At 42.9% G+C, this 19,477-nt stretch overlaps 1 long non-coding RNA gene across 1 annotated transcript; it reads right to left on the minus strand.

The window, feature by feature from the left end:
* Window positions 1-2,393: 2,393 nt before the first annotated feature.
* Window positions 2,394-19,219, minus strand: LOC127574791 (uncharacterized). The gene is made up of 3 exons (XR_007956960.1): window positions 19,163-19,219; window positions 13,338-13,444; window positions 2,394-2,507 (listed from the first exon to the last, which is right to left on the minus strand). It is a non-coding gene; the product is annotated as an uncharacterized LOC127574791 (long non-coding RNA).
* Between the last annotated feature and the right edge of the window lie 258 nt (window positions 19,220-19,477).

The raw sequence follows: 19,477 nt of genomic DNA on the forward strand, positions 1-19,477 counted from the left end.
AGAAGAGAGAATGACCCAAGTGGGAAATGGAGGATGATCGGATCAACTAAGACAAAGATTCCAGAAAGATGGGAAGGAATAATTATCACTATCAGAGTCGTACATCGATAAGGGACTTCTCACATTCACAGGGGTGTAGAAATGCAATAATTCAAACATAGTGTTGATGGAAGAAGGTTGGGAAGTGATGATACATTCAAAAAAATTAAGCTGGAGTCGGAGTGGTGGTTTAGAAGTACAAAGGGCTCAAGGATGGGTCATAAAGTCAGGGAGAAATACAACACAGAAGCAGGCCCTTCACCTCATTGAGTCAGCACTGACCATCAACCATCCATTACGCTAATCCTACATTAGCTCATCTTTTATTCTTCCCACATTCTCTTAAAGTCTCCACAGATTTAACAGAAGGGTTAAAGGCAGATTGGAAGGGGAGGACATATTTGAGCAGGGGGAACTGTTAACAAACTTGTAATATAAAAAATTAGATAAATGTTGAGTAACCTCCAGCAAATGTTAGTCAATTAAGTGTGGGGTTAAGTGAGCCCACTACCTTACAAACTACCCATCCACCTTCCCCATTTGCCACATTCTACCCCATCAAGGGAAGAGTCCCCGATTCCCACTTTGGTCTCAATAGCCCTCTTAGAGACCACAAGGTTGGAGTGGAAGCAAGTCAACCTCAATCCTGAGGAAGAAAGATCATAAAACAGTTCAGACCCAACTGTGCTAATTTTGAATAGATCTAAGATGGTGGGAGGGAAACCATTCTAGATGTGCTCTACCATTTTTCCCACCAGGACTAGGTCCTGTCAGCTTATTATTTTTTTTAATTACTTTCTGGGATCTAGGCATTACTGGCAGGACAACATTTCTTACTCATCTTTCATTGCCCGTGAGGTGGCAGTGAGCAGCCTTCTTGAACTCCTTCTGGTGAAGGTGCTCCTGCACTTGCTGTTGGGTGGAAATTCCAAGATTTTAGATCCAGCAATGATGAAGAGTATCAAAGTCAAGATTGTGTGCAACTTGGGGAGAATCTGCAGGTACTGGGATTCCCATGCACCTGCTGCCCTTGTCCTCCTTGGTGGTTGAGATTGCAAATTTGGAAGGAGCTCTCATATTAGCCAGGATGAGTAACTGGAGTGTATTTTATGGCTAGTACACACTGTAGCCACTATGTGCTGGTTGTGGAGAGAATAAATGTATAGGGATGCGAATAGGATGTCCATCAAACATGCTGCTTTTTCCTGGGTGATGTCAAGTTTTTCTACAGCAGTTGGAGCTGTACTCATCCAGGCAAGTGCGGAATATTCCAACACAGTCCTGACTTGTGCCTTGGAGATGGTAGAAAGGCCTTGGGTGTCAGGAAATGAGTCACTCGCTCCTGGATATCCAGTCTTTGATCTGTTCTTGTATCCACAGTATTTATGCGGATGGTGCAGTTGGATTTCTGTTGGGGAACTTAGTGAAGATAATGCCATTGCATGTCAAAGGTTGGTGGTTAGACTGTCTCTAGTTGGAGATAGTCATTACATGGCATTTATTTGACTCAAATGCTTTTCGCCACTCATCAGCCCATGCCTGCATGTCGTCTAGGTCTTGTTGCATGTAGGTGAGGTCTGCTCCATTTACAGTCTCTGCCATGCTTCCACATTTTCCCACTTCAGACACTAGAAATTAGTTTATTATGCATCACTGTACAATTTGCAACACTCCACCAACAGGTCGTTGGAGCTTCAGGAGAAAAGAAAATTACATACCATTCCTAAAGCACAAATTTCAGTGGAGATACCCCTGATCAAGAAGCCTATGTCTCACTGTCAAAGTATGGGAGTGATGGTCACTTAGTGGGTGGTGTATACATAGAACAGTACAGCACAAGAAGAGGACCTCCTGCCCACAATGTTGTTCTGAACTAGTTAAATGCCCAACTAAACTAATTCATTCTGCCTACACAATGTCCATATCCCTACATTCTCTGCACATTCATGTGCTTACCTAAGAGCCTCTTTATCATATTTGCCTCCACCACCACTCCTGGCAGCACATTCCAGGCACCCACCACTTTCTGTCTAAAAAAAAAACTTGCCCCACGCACCTCCTTTGAACTTACCCCCTCTCACCTTAAATGCATGCCCTCTAGTATTAGAAATTTCAACTCTGGGGAAAAGATACCAGCTATCTACTCTATCTATTACCTCTCATAATCTTATAAATTTCTGCTCGGTCTCCTCTCAGCCTCCACTACTCCAGAGAAAACAACTCCAGTTTGTCCAACCTCTCCTTTTGGCACATGCCCTCTAATCCAGGAAGCATCCAGGTAAACCTCTTCTGACCCTTTCCAAAGCCTCCACATTCTTCCTGTAATGCAGCGACCAGAGAAGGAGGCTTGTTACTAGTGATGTTCCTCAGGGGTCGGTGCTGGGCCCATTGTTGTTTATCATCTATATCAATGATTTGGATAAGAATGTACAAGATGTGGTTACTAAGTTTGTTCTGTTTTCTTGTATCTGGGAAGAGAACAGAAAATTAGTGAGGAGAAAAGAAAAATAAAATATTTTCAAATGTAAAGTTGCCCATTACAATGACTTCTACTTTTTGATATTTTAATAAGAACAAAGATATCCTAATTACCAATACCACTCTGCCCTACCCAACACTTCAAGGCAACCATTGGAGAGTGAGATTACACTGCATTATCAAAAATCATGAATTGATAAAGGAGAAGCTATTTCTATTGGCAAATTGCTAAAACAAGCAATTTAGATGATTGAATAAAGGACTTGTGAGGATTTGTTTGAACACTACAAACCACTGTGACTTGAACTGTGCTCCCTAAAGGGATGGTGGAAACAGATTCAAGAGTAGCATTCAAAAGAGAATTTTATAAACACTTGAAGAGAAAAGGTAACAGATGTATTCCTCTTGATCTGTTGAGTCTGTCTGGTGAAGGTAATCCAATAGTTCTATACAGTAAGGAGCTATAATATCCAGTCATGATGAAGGAATGACATTATTTCCAAATCAACATTTTGGAGGTACTGGCATTCCCATGAGCCATGTGCCTGATCTTGTTTGGGAGATGATGAAAAAGAGCCTTAACAAGTTGTTGCAATGTACATTACATACGCTTCACACTGCAGCCACAATATGCCAGAGGTGGAAGGGTGAATAATTACAATGTTGTTTTTGGTGCAAATCATATAGACTGGTTTGTGGATGGTGTTGTTTATCGTTGAAGCTGCACTTATTCTGTAGCATATTCTGTAGCACTATGACTGTGCCTTGCAGATGACGGAAGATGGTAAGGGGGATCAGGATATATTTGGCCTCCTTCTGTAACCACAATACTTATGTGGTGATCCAATTAATTTTCAAATCAATGGTGACCAATCCCCTCCCCCTTCTAAGACACGCATACTCATGCCCAAAATCTGGAAATGACTGGATGCTCATCGATGCCAATGAAAACAAATGTCAATGGGAGGTGGTTGGACTCTCTTGGTAGAGAGGGACATTGTATTCTAAAGGTTATTCATGTAGGACTGAAAAAACATCCATACACCAGTGAATTTCTGGGCTGCAGACTCCCCATTTTAACAGAACTCCACATTTTATATTTTCAACCATAATTCATGGATGAGGGTAACTGACATATTTCTTGCACATTATTGGTCAATACTGCAGCCAACAGTAGGTAAGACAAATTAGAACACAGAACAGTACAGCACAGGAACAGACCTCTAGGCCCATGATCTCTGTGCCAAGCATGATGCCAAATTAAACTAATCCCTTCTGCCTGTATGTGATCCATATTCCTCCATTTCCTGCATATTTGTGTGCTGATCTAAAAGCCTTTTGAATGCCACTATCCTATCTGCTCCCACTACCACCCCTGGCAATGTGTTCTAGGCACCTACCACTCTCTGTGGAAAAAAAACTTTGCCCCACACATCCCTTTTAAGCTTTCCCCCTCTCACTTTAAAGATATACCCTCTAGAATTTGAAATTTTTACCCTGGAAAAAAGATTCTGACATCTACCCAATCTATGCCCCTCATAATTTTATAAACTTCTATCAGGTCTCTCATCAGCCTCTGACGCTCCAGAGAAAGCAGTCCAAGTTTGTCCAACCTCTCCTAATACCGTCTAATCCAGGCAGCATACTGGTAAACCTCTTCTGAGCCCTCTCCAAAGCCTCCACATCCTTCCTGTAATGGAGCAACCAGAACTGCATGCAAAACTCCAAGTGTGGTCCAACCAAAATTTTATACTACAATGTGACTTCTTGGCTCTTATACTCTATGACCCTAGCGATGAAGGCAAGCATGTTATACATGTTCTTTACCACTAACTACTTGCATTGCTGCTTTTAGGGAGGTAAGAACTTGGACCCCAGGATTCTTCTGTATATCATTGCTGTTAAGGGTCCTGCCATTAACTGTATACTTTCCCCTGACATTTAGAATATAGAACAGTACAGCACAGGAACAGGCCGATGATGTTGTGCCGAACTTATTAAACTAGTAATTAAATGCCTAACTAAACTAATCCCTTCTGCCTACACAATGTCCACATTCCTCTATTCTCTGCACATTCATGTGCCTATCTAAGAGCCTCTTAAATGCCGCTATCGTATCTGCCTCCACCATCACCCCTGGCAGCGTGTTCCAGGCACCCACCACTCTCTGTGTTTTAAAAAAAAGCTTGCCCCACATATCTCATTTAAATCTGCCCCCTTTCACCTTAAAAACATGCCCTCTAGTATTAGACATTTCGACCCTGGGACAGAGATACTGGCTATCTATCCTACCTATGCCATTCAATCTTATAAACCTCTATTAGCTCTCCCCTCAGCTTCCGCCGCTCCAGAGAAAACAACCCCAGTTTGTCCAACTTCTCCTTATAGTACATGCCCTCTAATCCAGGCAACGACCTGGTAAATCCCTTCTGCACCCTCTCTAAAGACACCACATCCTTCCGAGAATGGGGCAACCAGAATTGAATGCAATAATCCAGATACGGCCTCACTAGAGTTTTTTTAAAGCCGCAACATAACTTCTTGACTCTTGAACTTAATACCTCGACTGATAAAGATAAGCATGCCATATGTCGTCTTTATCACCACTTGACCTCCCAAAGTGCAACACCCCACACTTGCCTAGATTAAACTCCATTTGCCATATAGAATATAGAACATAGAACGTTATAGCACAGTACAGGCCCTTCGGCCCACAATGTTGTGCCGACATTTTATCCTGCTCTAAGATCTATCTAACCCTTCCCTCCCACATAGCCCCCCCATTTCTCTATCATTCATGTGTCTATCTAAGAGTCTCTTAAATGTCCCTAATGCACCCACAACCTCTGCTGGCAGTGTGTTCCATGCACCCACCACTCTGTGTAAAAAAACTTCCCCCTGACTTCCCCCTTATATCTTCCTCTAATCTCCTTAAAATTGTGTCCCCTCGTGTTAGCCATTTTTGTCCTCAGAAAAAGTCTCTGCCCACTCGATCTATGCCTCTTATCATCTTGTACACCTCTATCAAGTCACCTCTCATCCTCCTTCTCTCCAAAGAGAAAAGCCCTAGCTCACTCAACCTATCCTCATAAGACATGCTCTCCAATCCAGGCAACATCCTGGTAAATCTCCTCTGCACCCTCTCTAATGCTTCCACATCCTTCCTATAATGAGGCAACCAGAAATGAACACAATACTCCAAGTGTGGTCTAACCAGAGTTCTATGGAGCTGCAACATCACCTCACGGCTCTTGAACTCAATACCCCCACTAATGAAGGCCAACATTCCATACGCCTTCTTAACAACCCTATCGACTTGCGCGGCAACCTTGAAGGATCTATGGATGTGGACCCCAAGATCCCTCTGTTCCTCCACACTGCTAAGAGTCCTGCCATTAACCTTGTATTCTGCCTTCAAATTCGATCTCCTGAAGTGTATCACTTCACATTTATCCAGGTTGAACTCCATTCGCCACTTCTCAGCCCAGGTCTGCATCTCCACCATTAACTGTAACAGATCTATATCCTCCTGTATCCTTTGACACCTTCTTCACTCTCTACAACTCCATTAATTTTAGTGTTTTCTGCAAACTAACTAACCAACCCATCTACATTTTCATCCAAGTCATTTATATATCACAGGCAGTAATCACATTTCCTTCGTCCTTACGAAGATCTAATGAAACTAGGATATCAAACATTGTTGCAGTTGTATTTTACTTGACCAGTTAGATTGTCCAACTGACATTTCATTGTCATTTTCTTCCATTTTCCTGAGCATTTGAACATTAATGTCTATGCTTCTTTTTTGGTCCTGAAGAATAATCAAGGTTGATCTTCAACATATTAATCAATGTGTAGCGGCTGCTACCGCGATGCGAAAGTAAGACACTAGTCGATGAGCTGCAGAACAAAACTGATTTATTTTCCTGTCTTGCGTGGGCCTTTTAAGAGGAACAGTTCCCACCCACCGAAAACAGAAATGACGTACGCACTACGTCATCAAACTTTTTCCGCGCGCGGGTTCTCCCCGTTGCTCAGGGAAGACGAAGGCCCAGTGTCATCTTGGGCCTCACCGCTCTGACGATGCGCGACCCGACCGCCGAGCTGGTTCACTTGCTCTGACGGTGAGTCGCTACACAACCCCCCGTGCCCCCCCCCCCCCAGAACCGGCGATGCGGTCCCCAAGGTTCGCGGGCTGTGCTAGCCGTTGCTTAGGAGGTCGGCCTCTGCGTCGCAGTGTTGGGACCTCGACTGGTTGTTGTAGATCTAAATGGGCCGGTTTGAGGCGGTCCATCGTGAGAACCTCTTCCTTGCCCCCAATGTCCAAAATAAAGGTGGACCCATTATTCCTGATGACCCGGAGCGGCCCCTCGTATGGTCGTTGCAACGGTGCCCGGGGTGTGCCCCTGCGAACGAAAATGAACTTACAGTCTCGTAGTTCCTTGGGCTCACAGGATGGGGCTTGACCATGCCACGGAGTGGGAATCAGTGCCAAGCTGCCGAGCCTCTCGCGCAGTCTTTCCAGGACTTCCATAGGTTGTTCCTCTTGGCCCTGAAGAGCGGGTATGAAATCCCCTGGGACGACCAGGGGCACACTGTACACAAATTCAGCTGACAAAGCATGGAGGTCTTCCTTGGGGGCAGTGTGTATGCCAAGCAGGACCCAAGGCAGTTCGTCGACCCAGTTAGGACCTTTCAGGTGGGCCATCAGGGCCGATTTCAGATGGTGGTGGAAATGTTCCACCAACCCGTTTGATTGAGGGTGGTAGGCCGTGGTGGTGTGCAGCTGCATCCCTAGCATGTTCGCTAATGCAGGCCAGAGGCTGGGGGTAAACTGGGTGCCCCTGTCTGAAGTGACGTGGGCCAGAACACCAAAATGCGAGATCCAAGTTGTGAGCAGCACCCGGGCGCAGGAATCAGTGGTGATGTCAGATTGAGGGGGTTGCCTCTGGCCGCCTCGTGAACCGGACCACGATGGTAAGGAGGTACCGGGCTCCTCTTGAAACTGGCAGAGGACCAACGAGGTCAACGTGGATGTGGTCGAACCTTCTATGGGTAGGCTCGAACTGCTGTGGCGGGACCTTGGTGTGTCGTTGGATTTTTGACGTCTGGCAGTGCGGACAAGTCCTGGCCCACTCACTGACCTGTATGCGCAGGCCGTGCCAGAAGTACTTGCTGGTGACCAGTCGGACAGTTGATCTAATGGACTGGTGCGCCAACCCGTGTACCGAGTCGAAAACGCATTTCCGCCAGGCTGCAGGAACTATAGGGCGGGGCTGACCTGTTGCAATGTCGCAAAGGAGGGTCTGCTGACCTGGACCGACTAAGAAATCTTGGAGCTGCAGGCCTGAGACTGCGGTTCTGTAGCTGGGCAGCTCGTCATTGGCTTGCTGTGCGTCAGCCAGGGCCGTGTGGTCTACACCCAGGGACAGGCTGTGGATGGTCAGTCTGGAAAGCACGTCAGCAATGACATTGTCCTTTCTGGAGACATGTTGGATATCCATTGTGAATTCTGAAATGTAGGACAAATGTCGCTGCTGACGAGCTGACCAGGGATCGGAGGCCTTGGAGAAGGTGAAGGACAAAGGCTTATGGTCAGTGAAAGTGGTGAAAGGCCTGCCTCCTAAAAAGTACCGGAAATGCCGGACCGCCAGGTACAGCGCTAGAAGTTCCTGATCAAAAGCGCTGTATTTCAGTTCAGGTGGTCTAAGGTGCTTGCTGAAAAACGCCAAGGGTTGCCAACGGCCTTCGATTAGTTGTTCCAGTGCCCCACTGACCGTGATGTTGGATGCGTCCACCGTGAGGGCGGTTGGGACGTCTGTCCTAGGGTGTACCAGCATGGCGGCATCTGCCTGGGCGTCCTTGGCCTTAACAAAGGCAGCTGTGACCTCGTCATTCCAGGCGATGTCCTTGCCCTTGCCAGACATCAGCGAGAACAAAGGGCGCATGATACGGGCTGCTGCAGGAATGAACCGATGGTAAAAGTTGACCATCCCCAGGAATTCTTGCAGGCCTTTGACCGTGTTGGGATGGGCAAAATGGCAGATAGCATCTACCTTGGAGGGTAGGGGTGTTGCTCCTTCGCTGGTGATTCTGTGGCCGAGGAAATCAATAGAATCGAGTCCAAATTGGCACTTGGCTGGGTTGCTAGTGAGGCCGAAATCACGGAGATGGGAGTACAGTTGGAGGAGGTGGGAAAGGTGTTCTTGGCGGTCACAGCTGGCGATTAGTATGTCATCTAAGTAAATGAACATGAAGTCCAGGTCACGGCCTACCGCGTCCATCAGCCACTGGAAAGTCTGCACGGCGTTCTTAAGGCCTAACAGCATTCGAAAGAATTCGAAGAGGCCGAATGGAGTGATAAGCGCAGTTTTGGGGACGTCATCAGGGTGGACCGGGATTTGGTGGTATCCCCGGACGAGGTCCACCTTGGAGAAGATGTGGGCCCCATGTAGGTTCGCCGCGAAGTCCTGGATGTGAGGGACGGGGTAGTGGTCCGGTGTGGTGGTGTCGTTCAGCCTGCGGTAGTCACCGCAGGGCCTCCACCCGCCAGTGGCTTTGGGGACCATGTGCAGGGGGGAGGCCCAGGGGCTGTCTGACCTGCGAACGATCCCCAGCTCCTCCATGCAGTGGAACTCTTCCTTTGCCAGGTGGAGCTTGTCTGGAGATAGTCGTCATGCTCAGGCATGAAGGGGTGGACCTGTGGTAATGATGTGATGCCGCACCCCGTGTTTGGGCATCGAATTTGTAAGCTGAGGTGCCAAAACCGATGGGAACTTGGCTAGGAGCTTGGTGAACTCGTTGCCAGACAGGGAAACAGAGTCCAGGCGTGGGGCTGGTAGGCTGGCTTCTCCCAGGGGGTAGGTTTGGAAAGTTCTGGAGTGCACTAGCCACTTCCCTCGCAGGTCAACTAACAGGCTGTAGGCCTGAAGGAAATTGGCTCCCAGGAGTGGCTGGGCAACGGCGGCAAGGGTAAAGTTCCAGGTAAAATGGCTATCGCCGAATTGTAATTGAACTGTATGGGCACCAAAAGTCCGTATCGTTGTGCCGTTTGTGGCTTTGAGTGCGGGACCCTTTTGCCTGCTACGAGTGTCGCGGCCAGTCGGGGGCAAAATACTGACCTCTGCTCCAGTATTGACGAGGAAACAATGCCTGGACTGCTTGTCCCAAATGAATAAGAGGCTGTGTTGGTGGCTAGCCACCGTAGCCATCAGTGGCTGCTAGCCCTGGTGTTTTCCTGTAAGTTGCAGGGTGGGCAGCATCGATGGGCCTCTGCACTCCCCCCGATGGTAGAAACACAGCTGGTCGCCAGTGTCTTCATATGTGTTTCTGGGGTGTGGTCGCTCGGTTGCTGGGACTGGTTTAGGTAGGCATTGGGCTCGCGGTCTGGCAATTTGGCCAATGGACGACCTGCTCTCACGTTTGGCCTTCCACAGGACATCTGCCCGGGCAACTACCTCACGTGGGTTGCTGAAATCGGCGTCGGCCAACAGCAGGTGAATGTCATCGGGTAGTTGTTCGAGGAAGGCCTGTTCGAACATCAGGCAGGGCTTGTGTCCCTCAGCCAAGGCCAGCATCTCATTCATCAGGGCCGATGGGGATCTGTCCCCCAGGCCGTCGAGATGAAGCAGGCGGGCGGCACGCTCACAATGGGAGAGGCCGAAGGTCCGAATAAGAAGGTCTTTGAAAGCTGGGTACTTGCCTTCCTCTGGAGGAGACTGGATGAAGTCTCCGACCTGGGTGGCTGTCTCCTGGTCCAGAGAGCTGACCACGTGGTAGTACTTTGTGGAGTTGGAGGTGATCTGCCAAAGTTGGAATTGTGCTTTGGCCTGGTCAAACCAGACGCAGGGCCGAAGCGTCCAAAAGGTGAGCAGCTTGAGTGCCACTGCATTGGCTGCTGCGTTGTCGTCCATTGTGTGGGTCCAAAATCTGTTTGGACTGTCGGGGTCACCAACATAGCGGCTGCTACCCCGATGCGAAAGTAAGACACTAGTCGATGAGCTGCAGAACAAAACTGATTTATTTTCCCGCCTTGTGCGGACCTTTTAAGAGGAATGGTTCCCGCCCACTGAAAATGGAAATGACGTATGCATTATGTCATCAAACTTCTCCCGCACGCAGGTTCTCCCTGTCGCTCGGGGAAGACGAAGGCCCAGTGCCATCTTGGGCCTCGCCGCTCCGACGACGCACGACCTGACCACCGAGCCGGTTCACTTGCTCAGATGATGAGTTGCTACAAATGTACTGTTAGCAAAGTTGCTCATATTCAGTTCCATTTTTCCATTACATACTGAAGAACTAAATTTGGTTAATATCAAGAGTCACTAGAAATTAGTTTTATATTTGTCTCCTCAAGTTCTGCAATCCCATTGGAAGCATGTTGTTTGTATTGGCCTTCTATAAAAGGAAGCACTTGATCATGAGTTCCTGTGAGGTTGACCTTTCCAAAATTTTATGGATGTATAGTTAAATATTCATGAATTTTGTATGCGTGTTTTATGTTTCCTGTACCATTCTGCATTAATTTACATTCACATGAAAATCCATTCACTGCATTTGTTCAGGTTCCTTTGACTGTCACAATTTCCATATCTTTAGTCAGGTTACCACGTTGTCTACTGATGTTAACAAGCTCTTTAATATGAGAAGTATATGCCTCCAATATTGGCAAATAGGGAAATTCCAAAGAAACCCGTGGTCATTGGTTTGCAAGGACATCTATTTCTATTTATCAATTCTTTCTGCATTAGATTGTCAACCAGTTTCCAACCCAGCAATTTATCTAATATAATTACCTTCATTATCTTAAAAGGCATATGTAGACATTTATCAATTCACTTTTAAAATTTCAAATAAACCTACTCAATAGCTCTAAACCTCTAATGAAATGTTGACTGATTATTTCTGAACAGAAGTTTACCCATCCCAAAATAGTCTCCTCATTTTAGCGTTCATCTACATAAAACAATATAAGTTTTTTTTTAGTGGCTAACTGAGCTATCTCCTGATTCATCTCTCACCTTCCTTTTGAAAATTGTTAGTTGGTTCACTAACATATGTTCTTCAGACATGACATTGGTATTTATGGGATTCTGAAGAATGATTAATTAAATTCTCAATTATTTCTCCACATCTCTTTGAGGGTTCTTCAGTTATAAGTGTTGTGCCACTCTCTGCACATTTTTACTAAATACTTTGTGGAGAGAGTCTCTATCCTCTTCAATATGACCACCGTAATCAGTGAAGCCTGGACTCTGGAGTTCTTTTCTTTCTTTAATGAACGACATCATTGTGAGCGCACTTTTTCAATAATGAACTTTACAAAAATTCTGAGTTGTGAGTAATAACATCACTACTGGCAGCACAGGCATCAGTCTAAGAATGATGTTGCCAGACACTGAAAAGTTTGGCAGGGACGTGCAGCGACAAATCAATAAATCAGCTCATTGTGTAGTTTTGCAGCTCTTAGTTCTTGAAAGAAGACTGGCTGAGTGCTTTTTTATGATGTAGAAAAAAAGTTCAATTACAGCAGGAGGGGAATATGAGTTTTCTAACAAGGATTACATTGCTTATGGCATGGCATTATTTTATTCAATGATTTGTAAAGTCTAAATGAAGGTTTGGGTAGGTGTCGTGAAAATGGATGTCATTAGATAACCAAAGAATTCTATCTTCACAATAACTTACAAAAGTAAGCAGGGCACTGTATTGTTACTGACAATGAACTTATCTGCATTCCATTGTGTGAAATGAAAACATTTATTGAATGCTGTTAAGGTGGATACAATAAGGTTCAAACACCCACAGTTAGTTTATTTATTAAAGTTTGCTATTGTGCATGATATTCTCAGAGTTAATTAATTGTAGTTGAAGAACAGAAAAAAATAATGGTAACCATTTCCAATATGGAACTCAAACAGCTTACCTAAAGGGTAGTGTGATTTTGCAACTAATTGAAAAACCAAGGCATTAAAACCCGAAGTCAAATGACAACCTCAGTTGGCACTTATGTATTGCCTTCAACAGCAGGCAATGGCCTGAGGCTCTTCACAGTGGAAGAGGCTGGGAAAGCATACAGTCAGCAAAAATTGGGAAGGTAGCCAAAATATTGACAAATTTGTTAGAAATTTGGCAGAAAGAAATACATCAAGGTAACTGGATTAGGGGGAAATGTCCCAACATAAAGGAACATATTTTCTAACAGCTGTCGCATTGTTGGAATGGATGGAGGGAGACCAGACATTAAATAAGAACCAGAAGAATGAAGGGTGAATGCTGGATTGTCAGACCAATTGAGGTTGCAGAGGGAGGATAGCTATTTGAAAATAATAAGAACTTGAAACTGATGGTCTCAGTGGCAAGGGAGAATCACTATGTACAAAGATAATAATTTTGCTCATTAGGGTAGAGAATGCAAGAAAGACTTGCAGTTATATGAAAAAAAATGATGATGCTGGAAGAACATTGACCACCTGCTTTTCTCCACGGATGCTGCCTGGCCTGCTGAGTTCCTCCAGCATCATTATGTTTTTCATCTAGATTCCAGCATCTACAGTCCTTTGTTTCTCTTGCAATTACATACTGCCTTTCACATCCTTTTCAAAATAAACCAAAGTGCTTTCATGGAATACGTTTGAAGTATAAAGTGCAAAGCAAGCTCCCACCAACAGCAACAGTAGAATAACCAGACAATGTGTTCCAGAACTGTTGATTGAGGGATAAATAGTAGAGAGGATAGCAGGGATAACTGCTTACTTTCTTTTTGAAGAAAATGGGATCTTTTACATGAGAAGGCAGATTGATCCATTGTGTAATACCTCATTTAAAGGATGTCACCTCCCATAATGCAGTACTTCCTCCAAACTGAACAAAGGGGTCGAGTGGATTTTGTGCTGAACAGTGGAGTGACACTTGAAGATTTTGGCTGAGAGAGACAAGAGCAGTGTCAAAAAGCTGCAACCAAGAAGTAGACCAAATTTCAGTAAACTGTAAGCAGGATATTCGAAAGCATTGTTTGGGATCATTAGCAGGTGAGTCATTAATGTTTTTCAAAGCAATTCAGGGTAGATGTATGCTTGGATATTTCCCCAAAGCTCACATTTACTTATTATAGATAAAGTGAGACATTGAATCATAGGCTGGGTATCTCTATGTGTTGTCATCAAGGCTTATGAGTATTAACAGTTGAGTCAGGCCCTTTCATCTAAACTCTAATTTACAATCTTTATTTTGTAAGGGTGTTAAGCAAAAAAAGAGACTTGCTGTATATTTAAGTAAAAATAATATATTTTAAGTGAGCAAATAGACATAATTCAAGAAAAGTGCAAAATATTTCTGTTTGTTCAAAAGGTGTATTTGTGTCAGGGATGTGAACGAAAAGATGACATTAAGGAGGGCACCACAAGTTGGTTGCCTCCCATCTGAACTGTGCACTGGGGGAAAACAACACATAATAAACCAGGGAAGTTGAAAGAAAAGTAGAAATGCTGGAAATACTCAACAAATCAGAGAAAGAAGGTTCAAATTTCAGTTAACGGCTCTTTGTCAGAACTGGAAATAGAGATAAACAGATTTTAAGATTTGGTGAAAGTGGGGAAGGGAGAGACCAAAAAGGAAAATCTGTGATTGGATGAACGGCAGGAGTGAAGAAAAGGCTGATAATGCAAGATGTCAAACATCTAGAGAAGGTCTAAATGCAGAATTCTTATCTGCAATTATTGAAGGAATCTGAAATTAAAATATTGAAAATGCTCATTATCTAAAATTGTTAAACTCGATGGTGAGTCCAGAAGACAATGTACATGGTTGGATGGTCATGTGCTTCTTCCTCAGGATCACGTTGAGCTTTGTTAGAATATTGTGAAAGATTGAGGATAGAAGTCAGAATGGGAGTGATAGGCTATTAAAGTGACAGGTTGCTGGAAACTGAAGGTAACACTTGTAGAGTGAACTGAGATACTCTGCAAAATGGCCTCGCTGAACTTGTACCTTTCTCCCCAACGTAGAGGACACCACATAGTGAACATAACTTTGCTATTCTAAATTGAAAGAAGTTGGTTTTCTTTGCAAACATGATATAGACTCCCTTGTTATGTGGTACTTCTCAAAACCTTCACCTCTGCAAACTGAGAGGGATTGTAGAGAATTCTCAAATTTGGCTGTTCACAGTAATTTGTGTCCATTTCATTTATTACATGATGACACTTAATCCACGATCCTGATCAATTGATCACCATAGACTTAATCCTAGAGAAGACTGGGTCCAACAATACTGTGTCATTGCTTCAACCCTCATCCCATATAAGAAAATAGGTCATACAATAACGCCCCCCCCAACAATAAAGATCCATGAACTGTTGATTACTTTTCATATCTTGGGAGCCACCTCTCAGCAACAGCCAACATCAATGTCAAAATTAAGCATGGTTTCCTGTATACCTGCTTAACGTTTGGCTCCCTGAGAGATTAAGACCCCAAACCTAGCACGACCAATATCAGTGTCTTCTGCCAAGCTAAGAATAGGATGCTCCCAGGTGTGTATCAAGACTTTAACTATGCCTGGGTAGCTCTGAAGGGCTGGCCTCATTGTTTGCTTGTCTAACGCCAGATTCTCCAAAAAAGAGAATCTTTTGGAGAAAATTTGTGGCAAGAGATTATCAAAGTACAGAGAAAACACTTCAAGCACGTTCTCAAAACCTCCCTGGAAAACATGCAACATTCTCATCAACCCTTGGGAATCCTATACTGGTGACTGCTCAAAATTAGGAAGGAGAATTCAGAAAGGCTCTGAGAACCTTGGATTCTTTTTGTTTGGAATATGTGCAGGACAAGGGAAAGTAGCTGAAAGAGCACACCACCTCCCAAGCTAACACCTGCCCTCTCTGCCATACATTGCCTACCTCTTTTGTAGAGTCTTTGGATCCCACATTGGCCTCATTAACCATTTCATGACCCACAGGACTGGAATAGAGAAAAGTCAACCTGAATTCCAACTCACTGTCTTTGAAGAAGTTGGTGCTTCTTAGGTACCAGAATTGAGATCATGAAGCAACTACTTAAATGGAACTGGAGGCTGAATTGAATTAAAGTGAAAACTAATGCTATGGAAGGGAGTAGGTCTATGGCCCTGAAAACAGATTTCAAAATTTAAATTTACATTACAGAAGGGTAATAATCTCTGCAACACGCCCACTACTTGCACCAAAATGAAGAATGTCCCCCATGTGGGTAGAAGAAACATATGAATAGGAAGGTTTCAGATTCCTGTGATAATGGGACTACATATGGAAAGCTGTGCAGCTATAACAGTCTTCGCCTCGACCAGAGAAGTACATGCATGCTATCAGAAATGGTAAACGGCCTTGAGCCATCAACATAAACCAGTTAAGGGAAATGGTGGTGTAAATCCACACTCTATCAAAAACAATATGTGAAACAATTACCTGGATAACAGTTCTTTCACAATACTTATGGGAATTTAAGTAAATTTGGTGTACAGATTTAGTTTCAAGCTTCACAATGTAGTAGTCATTGCCAAGATGAGCCAGCAACCTGACCATATTTCCAGGTTGCTAGACCTTTGCCAACATTTTGGTTCTTTAAAAAGGAAGAGAAGTAGTGATCTTTATAAGTGATGCAAGGACCACAGGAGACATATCAGGGAAGGTGGTTGGCTGCTGATATAGCATCGGAAGAATTAAGGAAAAGCAAATGATGTAAGACCTTGATAGTTGAAAATAGTGATATATTGGAGGAGATTTCAATATGGAGATGCAGCAAAACATCCTGGCTGTGTGGTAGAAGGTATCTATTTTCACACTGAAAGATTAAAGCAGAAAAACCCTAATAGTAAAAGCAACAATTTCAAAACTGAATTTGGGGCAGTTCCCCAGAACAATATTTTAAATGTTCTTGTAATGGAAAGTGGCTCTAATGGATCCAGTTTTGCCAGAATTAGCTAACAGCCTGGCAGTAAGGGAATATTTTATAAAGATCATCATGTGATTGATTTCAAGCAAAAGAATTATAAGTCAAGGACAACTTCAAAGAAATAAATAGTGAACTAACTGTACTGAACTACTCTGAACAATGAAGGGGTAAACCTACAAGGAAACACTGGGATGCCTCCAAATCAGTGCTTGGAATAATTAAAAAGAAAAGGCTAAAGCTACACTTGTAGAAATAAACAACCAAGTTTGAGAAATGAAGTAAGAAGTGTGAAGCTAAAAGAAAAATGTACGGTAAAGGAGAGATCCAGCAAGCTGGGATAATAAATAAAAACAAAGAGATATAAAGAAACTAATGAGATATAATAATAAAATGAAAAATACTTGCAAAGGATATCAATCCTAATGGTTGCAATATAAATCTACAGGAGCTTGTGGGGGAATTGTAGATATATTTCTCAAAACCTTACAATATTTTCTGAATTCAATAAATCTGTTTTCAGGTTGAAAAATTCCAAACAGTAAGCTTCTACAAAAAACATCGAGATACCAAGCAGATAATCTGTTTCTTGGGATAAATGTTGATATGGACACTACGGATGAATCACCTACTCTTCAAAATAGCGCCTTGAGTTCTTTCAACTTTACCCAAGAGACCAACTAGAGCTTTAACATCTCATCTGAAAGGCACCACTTCTAGCAGTGCGATGCACCATTAATGCTACAATGTAGATGTTTGTGTCAAATCTCTGGAAATGGATTTGATCCTACAGCAGTAAGATTTGAAGGCAAGTGGATTAGCAATAAACCACAACTAATATTTCTAATAAACTGGATGAAGGAAGATATATCCGAATTTTTACCTGATTCTAAATTAAGAGACATAATAAGTTGTGTAGATAGAGCAGTATGTTACCTGGAGAGTTAAATTAACTAAGTGAGTGGAAAACTAATGATGATGTTTAATGTATTACTTCTTATGCAGCTTCCATAAAATTAACCTCTACCCATAGACTATAATAAATGATTCACCCCTATCTTTTTAAAGATTTAATTAAAGATTACAGAATGTCATTATACAACTTAATGATACATTTTATGTATGACCAAAAAATTGATCAAATGAACTGGATGAAAACATTTGTTGGACTAATTAAAGAAACAAAGTAACTTTTTTCACGTACTTCTGGGAAGTTCTCTCTATCTTAAATATTTGGGGATTACATTTAATATTCTGGCATCATCCCTAACACTACAATCAGGAAGAGTACTGTTTGGATTGGTGCCAGTTTATCAGGAGGTCCATCTTGTTGATATTACTTGCATTCATTTTGTATTTCTCTCTAATGAAACAATGTCCTTGACATTTTGTTTCAAGGTACATATTTAGTCCTTCTGTCCTGTACAACAACTGGTCCACTAGCATCCCCTTTCTCTAATAGTTATGTTCTCTGTCTCTTTATCATGCTCTATTTTTTCTTTACAACAACCTGTTTTTCTCTACTCGCGTGTATCTCTTCATAAGGGTGACAAAAAAGGATATTTTCCACTTTCAAAATGAGAAGGCAATGAAGACATCTTGGGCAGTTGCCTGCTAAAGTTATCTTCGCAATGATAATGACCACAAAAACCACTAATTCTTATGAAAAGATTCTTCACAGGGGAAGAAATCTGCCATTCTTATTTGGTGTGGCCGATATGAGACTTCAGACCCATCCCATGTGGTTGACTTGTAAATGGCCTAGCAAGCTGCAAAGTTCAAGGGCAATTAGGGATGGGCAGTCAATGCTGGCCTGACCAGTGCTGCCCAAACCCAGAAGTCAATAAACAAAAACCTTACATAATACATTTTGATTGCTTTTCGAGCAACAAAAAAAACTTGTATGATGTTTTGTTTTTGAATGTGTTAAGCTCACTTGTTAAGAATGGGCCAAATATGACAGCATGTAATTAAGAGTTTAGAACATTAAAAAACAATTCTGATTAACAGGAATAACTAACAATTGAAAATCTTATCCCCAAATATCTTGCTGCCATCTTAATGAAACCAAGCACAGAAAGAATAACTTTACCATAGAATAGTGCTATGACATTGGTTTTCCAAAGTTGATGGCTTTTCTAAAATATTAATGTGGTAAAGATGAGTCAGGTCCATGGCTATCAAAAATTAATTAGTAGAGGTGTTCTCTCATTTATTTTGAGATGTAAAATTTGCAGAATTACCAACAAAAATATATAGGCAGCCTTCTACTCAGGTCTATCTTTAAAGCTTCCTGTCTTATTTTCTCAGTAAGACCCATGCCTGGATGTTAGAGCTATAAATATAGGTCAAGTATTGTAGTTACAAGCTCTACATAGCATGGTTTCAGCCAGATTGTAAATTTAATGCAACACAGGTTCTCTGCTCATTATCATGATGACTCCTTGCAGCTGATGCTAATTGCACTGCTCTTTAGTCACACACAACAGCAGGGTCCTCAAAAATAGTAACTTTCCTGCACTGTTTAAATCTAGTCTGATGTGCTTAAAGTGCATTGTGACTGCTGGAGATCTTCCTTTCACATGGAACAACTCCAGAAAGGAATCAAGAACAATGGCTGACGACTGTTTTCCAGCACTACACTTAAAGCCTTGGTGGAGGAGGTGCAAAGTAGGATATTAGAGGGAAATGTCTTCACAAATGCATTGAGACATACCTTTTTATATCCAGTGAGGTTGTGGTTTATTTGCAAGACAGCAGACAATTCATTTACGCGTTCAGACTTTAAGCTCTCAAATGAATGTCTGTGACATTGTTCTATTTTGGAGGGTGGTGGGGGGAGGGGGACATATCACATGTCTCCTATCCAATTAGGATCATAGTATAAGTGCACGTGATTACAAAGAGGATACCATGTCAATGCTTACGTTCTTGTTTTCAATGAGTAGCAACTATGAAGCCTAGTTTTGTAATTGTTTTTGGAGTCTTCCTGATCTTCTTGCAGATTTTGATGATAAACCTAATTTGGATT

Source organism: Pristis pectinata, chromosome 10, assembly GCF_009764475.1.
Source record: "Pristis pectinata isolate sPriPec2 chromosome 10, sPriPec2.1.pri, whole genome shotgun sequence".
Taxonomy (NCBI): domain Eukaryota; kingdom Metazoa; phylum Chordata; class Chondrichthyes; order Rhinopristiformes; family Pristidae; genus Pristis; species Pristis pectinata.